General features: G+C 38.7%; 1 protein-coding gene across 1 annotated transcript in view; it reads left to right on the top strand.

Annotated features, from left to right (window-relative positions):
* Nucleotides 1–1,969: 1,969 nt before the first annotated feature.
* Nucleotides 1,970–7,382, top strand: part of LOC309874020 (uncharacterized protein) — a gene marked incomplete at its 3' end in the record, with an annotated part of 85,972 nt that continues 80,559 nt past the window's right edge. Inside the window, exon 1 of the mRNA XM_082751907.1 lies at nucleotides 1,970–1,986. The remainder of the gene's footprint in view (nucleotides 1,987–7,382) is intronic.

Genomic DNA, 7,382 nt, shown 5'->3' with positions numbered 1-7,382 from the left:
TCCAACCACAGTTATTTATGAGCTGCAGTTAGCAAAAAATATTCTCAAGAAGTTAATTACAGTAAGCAGTGACCAAGGAAATCCTGATCCAAAATGTTTTGCAGCTAAAACAATATTTACAGATATTTTCACTTAAGAATTTTTTAGATCCTCCCTACTTCTTCCACAGGACATGGTCAGAAAGCATGTGCAGAGGAAATGGCACTCTTCAGACCAGATGCAGAAGCTGAACATGTGCATAGTATTAGCCAATCAAAATTCGGAAAGTAGAATGAATAGGCTTGAAGTCCCAGAATGACTCAGGATGTTTTAAGTCAGCCTATGCTCCTTTGCTTTGCTGTGGAGCAGGGAGGTGTACATGTACAGTGGCGAAGCATATTACTTCCAGCAAACATGCTGCTTGTGTTATCTCAGTCTTTACAGATAAATCTTTACACCTGCCTGATTCTTTGGCAAGTTTTGTCTGAATGAAAATGAAGCAGTCAACTGTGACCTGAACATTAGCTTTTCTATGGTGCCCCAGCAGCAGATCAAGATGCAGATTATCATTTTGTTCCCCTGAGACTCCTTAAGAGTTCTAAAATTCAGAAAAAAAGCATCATCACTTCCTTGCATTTTTACCTGATCAAAATGGCTCATTTATACAGCTTATTTTGCAGATGATGGCGTTTGCTGCTGTTAATGTATGCAGTATTTTAATAATAATAATAACAACAACAACAATGATAATAATTTCAGGTTTTTTGTTTGTTTGTTTTGTTTTGTTTTGTTTGTTTTGTTTTTTAGATGATTCAGAGTCACCAAGTAAGCCTAGGTATCTGTCCTCAATGGACTCTATTTTAAAGAGGTAAAGACACTTTCTCTCACTATCAGTTTATTTAAAGGCAAAAGGATTCTGTGTAGGAGCCAAGACCCTCAACTGTAATATTTTTGGTAGCTTTGGCAGCAGCACCACAAAACATGCAGTGAAAGCAGATGAAAATAAAGGAAAGAAACCCAATGGAAGCAAGGAAGCAGTGGAAGCAAGTGATATTACCTACAGGTCTTGTGTTTTGGTTTGGAGGGTGTCATTATCGCATGCTTGGCTTAGGTTTGAACCTGAAATTTGTTGGTAGCTTGGGTCCCATCTATCCGGCAACTCCCCACAGCCAGGTTGTTGTGTCCCATAGCTTGGATTTTAAGGTTCTGCAAGATGGAGAGGCTAAGGTTAGCCTTTCTGAGCAGCTCAGCCCCTGTCATTATAGATGAAGCAACAGTGAAGTCACAAAAAAATTATCCCAAGTGATGGAAACCAGCAGGAACATCTTCTGAACTCAGCTTTCCACCACGCTGGAGGAAACACCCCCCACTGCAAACTCAGGCAGATTGCCTTGAAGTGGCTTGTACATCCCCGTTGGCCTTTGCACCTGCTAGGGACAGAAGCACTCATGGAGCCATGCACTCAGGCAACACGCAGTTGGTCTTTGTTCTTGGGGAGGCACCGGGCAGAGGGCAGGACATTTGCTGTGGCATGAGGCAAATTTGCACTGTGGCCATCACCTTTGTTAGAGTAACTCTCACATGCAAAAAATTGGAAGAGGAAGCATCCAAATGATATTTTTTTTGTTGTTGCAGTTACTTTTCTCTTTCACATAACATCATCAACAGCAACAATAAGCCTCTTAAGAGGTCTTTTAAGTGTTATATTTTTTATTTATCTAAAGATTCCATTGATCTATAACTCTTCTAACATTTATTTTCAAGTATTTCTTCAGATACGTTTTCTTGGAATAAAATGGAAAATCAAAACAATTATGGTAAAATAAGGGGTTGGTGACTTATACTGCTAATCTTGTTAATATTTAGGATCTGATAAAAATCTCTTGGCCCTTCTTTAGTTTCATTTATAGTAACATTTTCTGACAGGTTTGCATGAAACTGAATCCAAGCTGAAGAACTGAGACCCTTGCATTACTGGGCAATTGTCTAAGACTCGGGATGGTACAGGTAAGCTGAGGATTGTTTCCTTAAAGCCTTCTTAAATTTTATATATTGTGTTTACATTCTCATTAAAGTGCACCAGCCTGTATATATAATAATAAATGCTATGATTCCCTCGATAAACTGCTGGTTTATCCCCCACTTTCTAGTCCCTTTTCTTATCTGATCTCAGCTCATGCATGTTTTTTTTTTTTTTTTTTTTTTTTTTTTTTTTTTTTTTCTCTCTGATGTCTCACTTTGTCTTCATTACACATCTCAGGGCTTGTTGGTCTCAAATAGCACTTGCTTTTGAAGGTCTGATTGCTTGATTTTTGGACCTAAACACTCTTGGCTGCTTTATAATTCAATGATTGTTTCTTTCTCCAATATTACATGAATTTGTGTACATTCTTTCTCTGGCTTTAACTATAGTGATGTATTTATACAGATAAGACAGTATTTCATAAACACTACAATGGGAAAAATGGGATGAAAATATGAAATACTATATGTGGATGTATGTGTTTGTGCATATATTCACAATTTCCAAATCTATCAAAAATGTCTAAAAGTTACTGAGTAGAAGTTTTATTTTTCTGTCAGAGAGAGTAAAACACATGAATGCCTACTGATTTGAATGCTCATATAACCACGTTATTACTATTGTTGAAAATCCTGAAAAAAAAAGTAAAGACCTAGTATAAAGAACATCTGGAAACTTTACTAAGCTGTCAGGCATGTCAATTACTTTCAACAGCTTCTTGTCCTAGCATTTTTTGTGTGGGCAATTTCCCATAGAAATATGAATGAGAAGTGTTTATACATGGTGATAGTGGGCAGGATTTGTTTGATGCAGAGGAGGGTAGTGATTTGATAATTCTGGTTGAGCGTCACTTCCTACGTCAAGTAAATGTGGGAAAACAATGTCAGTCGTGTTCAGAGATGGATAAATAGAGGCCAGGTACTGTTGGTGCTTGGAAGACAGGAAGCAATGGCAGCAGAGAGAAAAAATAGTCAAGAGTGGTAAAGTCACTTTGAGATTGATGACACAAACCTTGAACTTGATACAGAAAGAAAGATGTGACAAAAGGATAAATAGATGATCCTAGTCACGGAAGGGCTCATATACAAACTTTCTTGCCCTGGCCTTACTGATGTGTAAGACAATGTAAGTTGGTGCAACTTCAGAGTCAAGGGACTTGAAACAAAATAGCTTACCTCTCCTGTCCTTCACTTTCTGAGAGCCTCTTACATGTAAATCATGCCAATATACTCTCTCATGAGCACAAACAGGGCAGATGCAATGTTGATTTAAGAAAGCTCCCCTGAGTCTAGAAACATCTAACATACTTTAAAGAGATCTATTTGTTCCTTACTCATTCCTTTAACTAGTCCAAAGTGTCCAACAATTTTCCTCTTCAATTCTCAACCATGCATTTACATCTTTGCTGAGCAACTTAATATAATTTTTATACTGAAAATATTTCCACAACTGTCAAGCTGCATGCACCATTTCTGAATACACTGGAACTGCTGAGCAAATGGGAGCAGAATTCAGACTCTTAGGCAAATATCTGAAGCTTAATTTTTGTCCTGATCTAGTGAAGGTTACTGTGAATCTGATTATACTAACACTGAATTGCAGGAATAGTAGCTCTGAAAATACATGTTAGCATTGCAGGTCCATGGTCACTGTCTGCTATTGTGTTCCAGTTCTTTATGTGGAGACTGACAATGCAATTGTAAGACTATGTGGATATAGTTTTCGTTGTGATTAAACAAACTCTTGCTGGATCTTTTTGACATTCAGCTGTTGCTGAAGATGTTAAAGCAAAAGTAAATGTACTAATCATTGGTAACAAAGCAGCCTAATCCATGCTGACCTACAATTTGTTTAGGATCTTTTGGAGCAACAGAGAGATTAAAGTATATAAAAAAGAAGAGGTAAACAGTGGGTCAGAGATTAGAAGTGAAAAAGGAAAAGGCTGGCTTCCCCCAGACCACACACTGATAGTGGACCTTTGGTCAGCGATTGTTAGAAAATGTTTCATGTTTCATTTTCCCCTAGAACCTTAGAAACAGAAGGTTTGATTGGCACTTGTCATGGCTGATAGAGAGACGAAGATGCTTTGGTAAAAAGGAGAGGGAGGCAGCCGTGTCAAAAGCAAAAGTAGTCAAAGGATGATTCCTCCTTTCTGTGTTTTTGTCTCTTTCTAAATTATTCAAATCTGGGTGGCATCTGAGGATAACTGGCATTTTGACACAGCTTAAAGGATTGTCTCACTAACTCTATTGAACTAAGGCTGCCATCCTTTTAAAAAAAAATTATAAAGAGGCAGATCTTCTATAATCTGATATGTATACAAACTAAAGGCAGCTTGATGCAGGCATCTTAAATATTTTGGAAGGGGGGGAGGCAATTTTATTCATTTGGTGACTGATTGTCTTCTGCATCCATCTGCAAGAATGCTACTTATTGGTTTAAAAAACCCTTTATTTGATGTTCTTTAGAATATCCGTAGTTGCTTGCAATGCATCTGGTGGTTACAAATCCAAGTCAGGCCAGCTGGATTAGAATCAACAAATGTAGGGAATTTTCTTGGTCGAAAGAAGGTACCTCCCCAATGGGGAATCTCATCTATTGATGGTCCTCCTGATTATGGATTTTTCTTTTAGGGGCAATTTTCTTTCTTTCTTTCTTTTCAGAAAGGGACCGTGTCCCCCCTTAGTGCTTTGTCTGAACCGTGCTGGCTGGTGTAAATGGGCTCCCCAGGGTTAGGAGCTCCTCTGTCATTCTAAGCTGCCATTTTATGCTTTGGTGTCCTCTTCACTTATCCATAACCAAAGCCAAATCCTGCTCACTTTATTCACAGGAATCATCCCACTGAAATAAATAATTGCATAAATTTAGCAGGATTAGACGTCCAGTGGCATTCTGCGCTTAACGTATTAAAATAACTCAGTAAAGCCCATGCTTCCCACACTGTTACAACCATCATAACTAACTGTAGTTAACAGGAAAAATATCATCTTGGTCCCTGTATTGATGAATTTTCTTTGAACTCGAGCAAGGCAACTGTAGGCCTTCATTGTCTGCCTCAGTTTTTTAATTCCTAATGAAGAGAGTCTTCACTTTTCTGAATAGGCCAGCTGCATTAGGCAGAGTCCTTACACATGGGGTATCTAGGTGGTTTCAGAGGTCCTTCATCTCCACACAGCAAAGGTTGTCAAGATAAAGGCTTCCTAATGGACAGATTAAAGTGACTTTGTCAAATAAAAGTATTTGTTTAGCCAGAGCTTTTAATAATAAAAGCCTGAACGCTAGACAGATTTGGCTGATTTTTTAATGGTTTTTCTGAGGAAGCCAAATTAGCCCAGAAGATGACTCTTCCAGAATTTTATGAAAAGGGCATGAATATTCATTATTCCAATAAGACAGACCAAGGTATTTTTGCAAGGTTACTGAGTAAAAAACTGAAATGAGAGTACTCCCAACACTGAGAACTGGAGGTAAGCACGATTTTACTTAACAACAGAACTAGGAATAACTGATGCTTTGAACTGTGAAATTGTGTCTTAACTGTTCACCTGGGAAGGGACAAAAGAGATGCACACCTAGTCTCTCTCTATTTTTTTTTTTTTTTTCTGATTTGGCATGGTTCTTGCTATTCATGCATTTAATTATGATTTATCTTTTGTTTTCAAGTGTTGGAAGAACCAGTTGAAGGTCCACTTGAAGAAAAAGATAGCTTTTGCACAGGAGGTGGAACTTCTGAACTCTGCAAAAGGCTTGCATGAGATTCTTCCTGTAGGCTAAGGTAGACTTCTCAGCCCTGATCACAGAAATCCCTAGGAAATAGAGCAACAACAGGAAGAAAAGGAGGAAGAATCACATTTTTTTTTTATTTTTATTTGAAATGCAAAGAGATCAGAGCTGCCTTGGTAAGGTACTGAAAATATGGCCATCTCCAGTTTCTGAAATTGTGAGTTTTTATGTCTAAGTTTGTATTAAATGCATTCTAGAGATCAAATATGAGGAGGGTAGCTGCACCATTTTTTTCTGCAACCTACACTAGAAACAAACTCCTGCCCTCACCATTTTCTATTATGTTGACATACTTCAGGCTTGACTATGATTATCAAATAACTCTTTAATCAGCAGGAATACACTTCTGAAGATTATGTTCTCTGTAAAGTGATATCTTTCACCATAGTAGAAGAAAGGCAGGGGGTCTATTTTCAAAACTATATATTACACTCAAATTCTGAGCAAGCTTTCCTTTTACACAAATGAACCAACTCGTGTGTATGAAATAATTGGATTGTCATGTGCAATTGCCCAGAAGAAATGCTAAATCTGCACCTATGACATAGATGAAAGCTACAATATTTTGCATGTGCAGTGTAAACTGCTCTGCTATATAATCCTGACCCAGAATGTTTTGAAATGTGCTGCTTCATCTGGTTAGAAACAAAACCCATCCTTGTTGGTGTCACAGTGTGATTAGCAATCAAGGTTTACATACTGTAATGCAAAAGTCTTTACAATCTTCAAGGTTAGGTCCCAAATTTAAATTAGACATCAACAAATAAAGCAAAAAGATGAACCACCAGAATATCTTAAACCAGAATTATTTGTCCAGATTGCTGAAATCACTGTCCTTAAAGTGACGACTGTATGATCTGTATTTTCCTCAAACTGTGAAATTAGGTTCCTTTTATGGACCCATCACGGTAGTATTGAGCCATTAGATACATCATACCACACTTGTCAGCCAGCCTTCCCTGTTCATCGGGACTGTAAAGCATATTAAGCAGACAATAATAGTACCCTTCAGGATGATTAGGTTGTCACGTTTCCCAGCCGAATACAGTATGTTGCTCCTACATCCTTCTGGCAGCAGAGGGCTTCTTCAAAACTCAAGTCCCCTGTGTACCACTTGCAGAGGATGGTGCCAGGGACATTTCTTCTTCCTCTGCTTTAGAGTTTCCTTCCCTATGTGTGGTACCTATGAAAGTCAGCACAGATGCCAGGTCTTCAGCCAGCCACGCTCCATCCCTGTGGTGCCAGTTCCTGGAAAGAGGCTGAAATGTGCTGGCAGGCTGCAGAGTCACAATGCACAGTGAAAAGAGAGTTGTTCAAACAATGTCTAATGGACTTAATCCCCACTTCCTGCCCTTTCAGGATAACAACCCAGTTTCAAAGGCAATGCAAACTAATACACAACTCCTAGGAAGAGTTTGACAAAGTTAAAACATCCATCAGACTGGAACTGGTGGCAAATAAAAGTCTCTCAAGAGGCTAGAAAGGTGAAAGACACATTTCTTTTGTGAGTGTTTCAATCTACCCAGCGACCTGCAGCCTGGCCATGGCCAGACGTGAAAAATGCAGCCTGCCCAGAACGGTCCCTGCCCGCCTGGCC

This window comes from Aythya marila (assembly GCF_965140915.1).
Source record: "Aythya marila genome assembly, chromosome: 1".
Lineage (NCBI taxonomy): Eukaryota > Metazoa > Chordata > Aves > Anseriformes > Anatidae > Aythya > Aythya marila.
The sequence above is the reverse complement of the archived record's forward strand: the minus strand, read 5'-3'. Positions and strand labels throughout refer to the sequence as shown.